The sequence below is a fragment of the Coenobita brevimanus genome, chromosome 1 (assembly GCF_032717465.1).
Source record: "Coenobita brevimanus isolate Jiangsu-jjx chromosome 1, ASM3271746v2, whole genome shotgun sequence".
In the NCBI taxonomy this organism is placed as follows: domain Eukaryota; kingdom Metazoa; phylum Arthropoda; class Malacostraca; order Decapoda; family Coenobitidae; genus Coenobita; species Coenobita brevimanus.
Window position 1 is genome coordinate 31,880,017 of NC_136954.1, and position 11,707 is coordinate 31,891,723.

Consider the following 11,707-nt stretch of genomic DNA (forward strand, 5'->3'; position numbering starts at 1 on the left):
GCAACATCAGCTTCACGGACGAGGGTAAGAGGAAGCTGTACTCACTGGACGTGGTGGAAATGACACTCAACAGCGAGACGGTCAAAGTGAGTGTGCAATTTATCCTTGTTTGGCTTTCTTCTTACCTTTTATCCTTATCGTGTTATGTATCTTTACTTTCTATCTCTCTCTCACTTTCGTTTGAGTTGATCCTTAACGCCAAGGTCGTCAGAGGGGTGTAATGAATGTTGAGTCTCTCTCTCTCTCTCTCTCTCTCTCTCTCTCTCTCTCTCTCTAACACAGAGACCGTCAAAGTGAGTATTAGCATCTTCAGTCCAGTGCCGTGCATTTTCATTTTCTTTTGGTTACTCCAAACGATTTTTATCAACTTGGAGTGAGAGATAACGGGAATTATAACCAGCGTCTCCAGTTCCCACATTTCCATTCTGTATACCATTGTTGCATTCCATGCTGAGTTTGATTTTTTCAGCAAGATCATTCATCCAGTGTTTCTTATTTTTTACTCTAATTTATCCTTACCTAACCCAACCTAAGAGATTACCTAACTGACTAAGAAGCTAACCTAACCTGATACTAAGAAAACTAACCTAACTTAACCAAGAATTTTCTAGGTAAGGAAAAATGTAAAAATAGTACACAGAATGGAAATCACGAACCCCTAAATCTCATAAGTTTAATAAAATCGCTTAGACGCAGCAGGAATAAATAATACGTCATCATAGTGAAGGGGTGGTGTTGGAGAGGGATGCCTTCATGTGCTGGCACCGATATAACTGGTCGGGTAAGTTGCCTGGCTGTACAAACGTCCCTAAACTACTTAACCTGAGCGGAGGAGGATGGACGGTCGGAGAAGGGAGACAGCCTGCAGTCCATAAGATTCACGTTACATATGAACCTGGGTCTTTACTGCTAGTCAAGAAGCTCAGCAATATAAGCTTAACATTTACTCCTCTTTGCTCACCACCGCTCTGTTTGTCGTTCTTCCTCATATATCCATTTTAACTCCCCAAGTATGTTAATGACAGACGACCCTGTACTCATATATATAGCCTACTCGTGTGTGTCTGTGTGTATGTGTGTGTGTGTGTGTGTGTGTGTGTGTGTGTGTGTGTGTGTGTGTGTGTGTTTGTAAAGCGTTGTTAACTAGCATAAAAAATCGTAAAACATCAACATACTCATGGGTTAACGTTTTTTTTAAAGCACATGATGTAATTATCCTGTTTTATACACTAGTTTCTGTAGTATACAGTTTTCTCCTCTCGTAGCAAGTGCAGGCATAGTCAGTGATCCTTGTGCAATCTGGAATTCCAAACTGATGAATAAATAATGACAAATAGACCGTCAGAAAATAGAGGTTTGCCCACACCTTCAGGCTCTCATTCTTAATTATTCGACTGTGAGCTATTTAACATTTTGTCTGCGAATTACCAACTTTATTATGTGTACGTCTGTAACTTTCCGTGTGTGTGTGTGTGTGTGTGTGTGTGTGTGTGTGAGAGAGAGAGGGGGGGGGATGCTATAAAGTGGCCATGGGGGAGAACATAAAGGCAATAATATGAGGAGCGGGGGGGAGGAGAGGATCAGGTGAGACATATATAGGGACACATGAGGTGGGGGGGAGTGTTGGTGGGAGAAAGAGAGGAGAGGAGGAGGAACACGAGGTAAAGGAGGGAAGAGAAGAGAGGAAAAGGGAGAGAAGAGGAGGAAAGGGAGTTAGAGAAGAGGGAAAGCAGAGAGAAAGAGGGTAAAGGAGAGATGTGAACTGAAAAAGGTGGTAAAGAGGAAAAGGAAGTAAGAGAGGATTAGAAGAGGCTGTGGTAATGGAACATGCGATGGAGAGAGAGAGAGAGAGAGGGAGAGAGAGAGAGAGAGAGAGAGAGAGAGAGAGAGAGAGAGAGAGAGAGAGAGAGAGAGAAATGACTAGATGAAAGGCAGAGAAACAGCCAGTAGGTAAGTGTGTGTGTGTGTGTGTGTGTGTGTGTGTGTGTTTTGCGTACATACTTGAACTGGACATGTTTTTTTACCCATCCACCTCTAAGAATTTGACTTTGTCCATCGTGTGTGATTGTCCTTGATGATGATGATGATGATTTCTTTTATTACTTTTATCGTACTCTTTTTTCTTGGATATCTTCTGTAATTTTCCCCACATGACTATTTTCACTCTCTCTCTCTCTCTCTCTCTCTCTCTCTCTCTCTCTCTCTGTCACCTCGTTGATTTTCACGAACTTTCCTCTTCATTCCTTTCTCCATATTTTTCTCTTCATCTCTTTATTCTTTTCTTTATTTCTGATCCTTTTTCTTTCTCCCGTTTCATAATTCCTCTGTTCCCTTCCGCTTCTGTGTGTGTGTGTGTGTGTGTGTGTGTGTGTGTGTGTGTGTGTGTGTGTGTGTGTGTGTGTGTGTGTGTGTGTGTGTGTGTTTGTGTGTTTCCAACTTTCGTGTATTCCACAGTCCCTCGCGGTTTCGTCCACAGTTTTCCTTCGTTCCCCAGTCAGTTTCTGTTTCCCAATATCCTTCTCCAGTTAATTCCTCCTTTCCTCCCACGTCCCTCCCTTCCTCCCGTGTCCTCTATTCAACCTCTCGGGGCGGTAGGAGAGGGAATAGAAAGTCATCTCAGACAGGCACCAACTTTCTGTGTCGTCTTCGTGTCCGCCACTCCCTAAGCACCCATCATTAGCGACATCAAAGGCCGGACCTCCAGCCTCTTGCTTCCCTCTCATCGCCTTCCCTCCTTCTTTCAGCCCATCTCCCTCTCTCTATCTTCTGTCACTCCGTCCCACCTTCCCTCTGCCCATTACTCTCCCTCCTGCCCTCCATACATCCCCCCCTCTTCCCTTCCGCCCTCCCTCCCTCCTAGCCTCTTCTCCCCATTCATCTCACCCCTCCCTGCTCCCCCCCCCTCCATCCATTTTCTTTCCTCGCTCTTCTCACAGTACCTCTATGCTTCTCATCCTCCCTCCCTCCTCCCGAACTTCTCTCTCTTTCCTCCTCTCTCCCTCCACTTTTCCTCCTCCAATGAAGTTTTCCAATAGACTGTGATGCCTTGGTAGTCCAGCAGAGGAAGTAAACACAGGAGGTTTGGGGAGGCTCTTGTTTACCCTACTTTTGCTATCTTGTATTTTAGTGTTGAAGGGTTTTGTCTCGTCTTTTTATCGCCCCTCCCCACCACCTCTCTCTCTCTCTCTCTCTCTCTTTCCATGATTAAGAGACGTCAGTTAGAGTGTGTAGGATTTCCAGCTTGTGTCTTTTGATATTTCTTCTCCAGGATTTGCGTCAGAGCCAAGACACTGAATACCAAGTTCTTCATTGCCATCCCAATCCCCATTTCCTTATTAGCAGGATTATTCAGCTCTTATTCAGGGCTTAGTCAGGTGTTATGGCTCGTATTCAGGGTTATTCAGGTGTTAGGGCTCTTATTCAGGGTTATTCAGGTATTATGGCTCTTGTTCAGGGTTATTCAGGTGTTAGGACTCTTATTCAGGGCTCATTCAGGTGTTAGAGACTTTATTCAGGGTTATTCAGGGGTTAGGGCTCTTATTCACAGTTATTCAGGTGTTAGGACTCTTATTCAGGGTCATTCAGCTGTTAGGGCTCTTTTTCAGGGTTATTCAGGTGTTACGGCTCTTATTCAGGGTTATTCAGGTGGTAGGGCTCTTATTCAGGCTTATTCAGGTGTTAGGGCTCTTATTCAGGCTTATTCAGGTGGTAGGGCTCTTATTCAGGCTTATTCAGGTGTTAGGGCTCTTATTCAGGCTTATTCAGGTGTTAGGTTATTCAGTGATATTCAGGTGTTAGGACTCTTATTCAGGGTTATTCAGGTGTTAGGACTCTTATTCAGGGTTATTCAGGTGTTAGGACTCTTATTCAGGGTTATTCAGGTGTTAGGGCTCTTATTCAGGGTTATTCAGGTGTTAGGGCTCTTATTCAGGGCTTATTTAGGTGTTAGATTCAATATTCAGAGTTATTCAGGTGTTTGGGCTCATATTCAGAGTTATTCAGGTGTTAGAGATCTTATTCAGGTGTTATTGTTTTTATTCAGGTGTTAGGGCTTTTAATTCAGGGTTTAAGGGTCAGCCAAGAGACTGGTCTAGTATTTAGTAGAAACGATATAAAATCAGGATCAAATGGCAAGGTCAGTTGAAGCAATTCGTATCCGATCTAGACCAAACGTAGGGGAAATGTTCAGGGTAAGGCAAAGAGAAATAAGTTATATTTTGAGAGTAGTCAGTCAGATGTCAAGGTCACAGGGAAAATCAAATGTTAAGGTCAGAAGGCAAGGTCAGCTCAAGCATTGGGACCAAACCTGCTGGAAGCGCTACGGGTCAGGCAAGATGGAAGTGGTTTGGTTTTGAGAACAGTCAGGTAAAGGTCAGGGTCACAGGGCAGAGTCAAATGTTCGACCCATATACCAGTTGTTGGTGCTGGGCTGGTGGTGGTGTTCCAGTGTTCCTTCTTTTATTTTTTGAAACGCCTCCACCACACACACACACACACACACACACACACACACACACACACTTAAACACTGACACGTCTTTCTCTTCTTAATTATACCGTAAACACACACACACACACACACACACACACACACACACACACACACACACACACACACACACACACACACAGAAATATTTTACTGAAGAAACACAGACCCAACGAAACACAAAACTCCGCCTCCACCACAATACCTACCACACCATCACAACCACCATACCATCTCTACCTCAAAAACTGTTAACCGAGGAATCACAAACCCAGGACTAGTAAATTATACCACAGAGAATCACAGAGTCTTATCCACAACCGCACCGTTGTTAACCTACATCACCAGACAAACACAAATTCTTCCACTGCAATACGTCGCAAAAGAATCACAGCCACGAGAAAACAGACTCGCTTCACAATACTACATGCCTTCATAACACACCGCCACCACCACCACCACAGGCACCTTTACCTACCACATCACCACCACCACCACCACAGGCACCTTTACCTACCACATCACCACCACAGAAATACCTCACCAAAGAAACAGCCACGAATAAAGACTCGCTCAACGATACTACCTAAGACATCACCACCACCACCACCACCACAGGCACCTTTACCTACCACATCATCACCACCACCACCACAACCATATGCATCTTTACCTACCGCATCACCACCACCACCACCACCACAAGCACCTTTACCTACCACATCACCACCACCACCACCACAGGCACCTTTACCTACCACATCACCACCACCACCACCACAGGCACCTTTACCTACCACATCACCACCACCACAACCACAGGCACCTTTACCTACAACATCACCACCACCATCATAGGCACCTTTACCTACCGCATCACATTCATCACCTCCACAGCTACCTTTCCCTACCACATCACCACCACCACCATAGGCACCTTTACCTACCACATCACCTTCATCACCTCCACAGCCACCTTTCCCTACCACATTACCACCACCATCACCACAGGCACCTTTACCTACCACACCACCACCACCACAGGCACCATTACCTACCACACCACCACCACCACCAGCACCACAACCACAGGCACCTTTACTTACCACATCACCACCACCACCACCACCACAGCCACTTTTACCCACCACATCACCACCACCACTGCCACAGGCATCTTTGCCTACCCTATCACCACCACCACCCCAGGCGCCTGTACCTACCACATCACCACCACCACCACCACCACCACAGGCACCTTTACCAACCACAGCACCACAGCCACCACCACCACAGGCATCTTTGCCTACCACACCACCACCACCAGCACAGGCTCCTTTACCTACCACACCACCACCACCACCACCGCCACAGGCACATTTATTTTACCACACCACCACCACAACCACAATCACATTGCCTTACCACACCACCACCACAACCCCCATCATAGGCACAAAACCTTATCACACCACCACTACAACCACGACCACAGGCACATTACCTTACCACACCACTACTACAACCACCACCACAGGCACATTACCTTACCACACCACTAGCACAACCGCCACCATAGGCACATTACCTTACCACACCACCAACACAGGCACATTGCCTTACCACACCACTACCACAACCGCCACCATAGGCACATTACCTTACCACACCACCACCACAGGCACATTACCTTACCACACCACCACCACAACCACCACCACAGGCACATTACCTTACCACACCACCACCACAGAAAAACCATACTGACGAAACAGACACAAAGAAACAACTCTGTCCCTCACACCACCACCACCTCCACTGCACCACAACCACCACCGCCACCTCACCTCTTCTCTTTTGACGCCTTAAGCTGGGTCGGTAAAAGGCAGCACGCTCCTCTAAAGTTTGTAGTGGCTGGGGTGCGTGTGAGTGGAATAGTCAATGTATTGTTATCAGGGGGGCCCGTCCCTATGAATAACACATGATTGTAAGTGTGGAGGTCGGTGCAAGAATGCCAGCTACCTATGGACCCACTTTTTTCTCCCATGTACACAGCCCTTATCTTTATATTTTCTTTGACTTGTCTCCGTGTGTTTGTGCTTTTGCAGTGTTGCGTATAGGGGTTAATGAAGGCTCTATCTAGGCCCTCCAGTTCCAAAAGTCGCTCTGAAAGCTGCATGAAATCGTCTGGTGATATCAATAATAGTTGAAAGTGACACATCATTAACACGTCATGGACTGGCCAGGAAGAGGTGCTGTGGAGCCTTCGAGTATATTTAGTTTAGGAGAAGACGTGCCTGGTCTTTGGTATCTATTCCATGAGTGTTAGGGTACGGATAGGAAAGTCTGGCTGATGGTAATGCATTTAGGTTTGCGTCGTTGCTGTCTCTTTCGTTTCTCTTTATCTCCAGGTCTCATTTTTTTAGCATCGTTGACTTCTCTTTCCTCTTTCTCCAGCTCTCTTCTTTTTATATAGAAATTTTGAGAGCTTTTGGATAAGGTTCAGTGTTTGAATGACGTGAATAATTATATATTGATATATCTCCTCAGTAGGGTGACGCTTTTTTAAATTTTACTCTTGCTGCCTCCTGACGGTTTTACTTTGCTCACAGGGTCTTCAGACTGCTGGAAGGGTTACATATGGCCTGCATATTCCATTCACTACTTGGGCGTTCTCCTTTTCTTCTCTCTTCTCCTTCACGCTATTTTATTATTTTTCACATACTTCTGCCTCCCTCTTCCTCTTTAATTTCGTTGCTTTACTTCCGTGTTTCCTCCTGTCTCCCTTCTTTTCCAAACCCTTTCTCCTCTTCCCTCCTTCCCAGTGTTCTCTTCTTCCTTGTTACCTCCCATCTCTCCTCTTTTTCTCTCTACTCCTTCATTTCTTTCCTTCCTAATGCTTTCTTCTTCCCTGTTACCTCCTACTACTACTACTTTCCCAATTCCTTCACCTTCCCTATGCGTCCCAGTGCTATCTTCCTCCCTATTCCTCCTACCTCCTTCTCCTTCTCCCAGTTTCTCCTCCGCCCCCTCCTCTATTCTTCCTATATGTTATGGATACTCGACTCTCATCTCCTCCTCCTCCTCTTTTTATGGATACTCGGCTTACACCTTCTCCTCCTCCTCCTCCTCCTCCTCCTCCTCTCCATACTGACCTTATTTTATGGGTACTGGACTCTCATCTACCATCAGCGCGTGGCCCACAAAGGATTCAGTTAAGCACGTTCATCTGTCTGTCTATTGTCAGACGCCTTAATCTCGTAAAGGGTGGCCACAAACAAATCGCCTCCATGTCGCCCTGTCCCCCGCAGCTTCATTGCCCTGCTCCCAGCTCACATCTCCTTCTCTCATATACCTTACCATTCCATCTCTCCATCTCATCCTTGGCCTCTCCCTCCCTCTCCCCTCCCTCCACCTCCTCACTCACATACACTCACCTCGTCAGTCTCTCACTCTCCATAGTTCATTGATTAGCATACTTATAATGATCCCAAGCGTCTGTATGGCAGAATAATGACAGAAATAAAATGCAAAGGGAAAGGGGGAGGAAGGGAAGAGTAAGGGATTATGGAATACATACCGGTTCATAATACATACATGCATACCTACATACATACAGATACAGTAGATATATAGATAGATAATAGATAAGTAGTAGGTAGGTAGGTAGATAGATATTGTGTGTGTGTGTGTGTGTGTGTGTGTGTGTGTGTGTGTGTGTGTGTGTGTGTGTGTGTGTGTGAGATAAAAACAGGAGAGATGAAAAATTAGGAAAAAAATGAAATCCAGGAGTGGATGAAAATGCGAGAGGTTAAGTTGGAGAGGGAAAATGAGGATTTTTTTTTTTACATTTATTTTCGTTGGAATAACACGCACGTTAACGGAAACATACCTGGAAAAAAATATGGAAATACATGAACACCTAGATTACGATTTATATAAGAGGGGAGAAGAGGCAGAAGACAGAGACACTTAGGTGGAGATTGATATGACAGAGGAAAGGGATGGGAGAGAGAGTTACATAGATATACAGATCCCAAAGTGCCCACTAGGTGACAAGTAGATAGGTTAAATTATGAGAGAGAGAGATAGAGAGAGAGAGAGAGGAACCGTGAAAATGAGTGGAAGTATTGGAAAACAAAAGAACCTTATTTGAGTGAGAATGTAAGAGTTTGAGATCAAGCGCATATGTGAAAATGAGAGCGAGGGTAAGATAGATTTAGATGTGTGAGAGAGCAGTAGGTAAGAGTGAAAGTGAGAGAGTAAGATCAGAGTGAGAAAATGTAAGACCAAAGGAATGGAAGCCAAAGTGATGGTTGTTGATGGTGATTGTGATGTTTGTTGATACTTGGTTGTTTTGTTGGTAGTGATGTTGTTTGGTTGTTTAGGTTGGTTAGGTGGTGTTGATGCTTGGTTGGTAGATATGAGACTGATGTTTAATTGGTTGATGCCTGGTTGGTGGTGATGGTAGTGAGGTTGATTGGAGGTGATTAGGTTGGTTGGTTGGTGACTGTATTCTTGGTAAATTTGCCAGTAATGCTGTCTTAATTTTGTTTATGTTATATGACTGGTTGATTGTTTGGTTGATGATGGTTTGTTGGTTGGTTGGCCTGTAGGTTGGTTGGTTGTCAAATTTGGTATTGATATTGGTTTAGTTATTTGGTTGATCGGTTGGTAATGTTGGTGGCTGACTGACTGGTTGTTGATGATGGTTGGCTGGTTGGCAGATCTGGTGCTGGTGTTATTAGATTTGTGGTTTGGCGGAGAATATTTAGATTGTCAGATTGTTGGTAAAGGTGGTTTTAGTTGGTAATGACCTTAGAATGGTTGTTTGGTTGATGATAGTGACGGTGGCAGTTTGTGATGGTGGTTGGCTGTGATGTTTAATTGGTTGTTGTTGGTGATACTGATGAATATTATTATTGGAAATAAACATCACAAGAGAGAGAGAGAGAGAGAGAGAGAGAGAGAGAGAGAGAGAGAGAGAGAGAGAGAGAGAGAGAGAGAGACTTTTAGACAATGTCTAGCCTTAACAGATTGATAGATAAATAAGTAAATAAGTAATCAGATGAACAAATAGATACATACCGTAGATATGGATAAATAGGCATACAGATAAAACTATTGACATTTATAAACAGGCAGGGATAGGCAGATATCAGTTAGGAAGCCCGTTTGTCGCAAGATGTACATTATAATTATCGTAACTCATCCCAACAATTGTGGTAGATGCGGAACGTGGCTGCCTACACTATTCGAGTTACATATTTCCCTTTGATGCCTTATTAAATATTTGACTGTTGATTTTCAGTTGTGACTGACGTTTTACTGAATTCAGGATAGACAGCAATACTACTGTATATTTCGCCATTTTGTTTCTGTATTTTTTTTTTTCAACTCTTTAATCTAGTGGCGTATTTTGTTTGGCTGAGACAAAGTAATTTTTTCTGACGTGTGACTGACTTCTGTGAATATTCTAAATTGCCTTGTCCTCCATTCCGGACTTTTATTTTTACCTTAATTAACCCCTTTGGTACCGTGGCTTTTTTTTCTTTAGTTCACTCTTGTTACGACTATTTTTTTAATACTCCTTTCAGGCCTGTGTTAATTTGTTACCTCCAGTTAGCGTTTGCGATGTGGTGACGTTTTTTCTTTTCTTTGTCATTTCCTTGTCACCTGCAGACGATTTTTGAATACAGAATTGACCATCATGCATCAGTCTTTTTCTTTTGCTTTCTGGACCCAATATAACCCTACCTGTGTGTGAGAAAATGCCATGGTGGTGATGATGATGATGATGATGATTATTATTATTAACGTGAAGAGGATGAGGACGATGACGACGACGATGACGATGATGTAATTGACGTTTAGCTGAATATACAAAACAGTATTCTACCCCTTTCTGAAATCTGTTATTCTGTGGCCAAACCCCCTTCCAGATGGTGTCCTCTTTCTTTGGATTTATTTGTGATACCAGCAGAGGATTTTACTCAAGTTAGGGTGTACCTGTAGTAGCGAGGGGAGCGGAGGAAGGCTATATCTAACCATCAGATTTAAAAGCTCTTCAGAAATTTTTAAAAACTGATAGCATTAGTGGAATTTAAAACAAGGCGTGGGTTCATAATTATGTGAGGCTTTCTTTATTTTTTTTTAATTTTTTTAGTCCTCTCGTGGTCGGTTCAACTCAGTTTGGGAACCCGGGAGTGTTTATACTTGTGCCATTCACCGTGTCATTGTCGGGACACTTCATATTCCACACCAGCTAAACCCAAACGATTTTACTCAGCTGAGTGCGTCATAGGAGCCTGATGTTAAACTGAGTCTTGACTATATTAAAGACACCGTCAACCACCGTACAGAATGCCCTTTGACCTTCACCCTGTCCCTACCTATATCACTACAATATTCTCCCTCACCTTCTTGTCACCTTCCTCACCCCCCTCACATCTACCTTCCCCCATCACCTCACCTCTCTTCTCAGTTTCCCCTTTTTCTTCCCTCTCTGTTGAACTCCCATTCCTCCATCCCTCCCCATACTATCCCCATCCCTCTTACCTCTCTCCGAAACCCCCACTTCCCTCATCACTCTCCATGGTACCCTTTCTTCTCACCTCACCCCTTCATTTTTCACCACAACGTCTCGCCACAACGCCCTTTCCTCTCATCTCTCTCTTCAGTGCCCCCTTTCCTCCCCTCCCTCACACCCCACATCACTCATTTGCCCCTTTCCATCCTTCCTCTCACCTCACCTTGCCCCCCTTTCCCCCCGCCTCACCTCCCCGTGCCCCCCCATTCCCCCTCACCTCACCTCACCGTGCCCCCCCTTTCCCCCACCTTACCTATCTGTACCCCCTTCCCCCCACCTCACCTTTCTGTGCCCTCTTCCCCCCACCACTCCTCTCTGTGCCCCGTCTTCCCCTCAGCTCACCACCGTGCCCCCCCGTTCCCCCACCTCACCACCGTGCCCCCATTTTCCCCCTACCACACCACCGTGCCCCCCCGTTCCCCCCACCTCACCATTGTACCCCCCTTTCCACCCACTTTATCTCTCTGTGCCCTCCCCCTTTCCAAACCCCACCTCACCTGTCCGTGCCCCTGGTCACCTCACCGTGCCTGCAGTGTGGCAATTCGTCGCAGTAATGAACCAATACCAGGGAAGGACGTAGCCATTAGGCCACGTGTTATATTGGCAGTATATCATTGACGGCCTGGGTC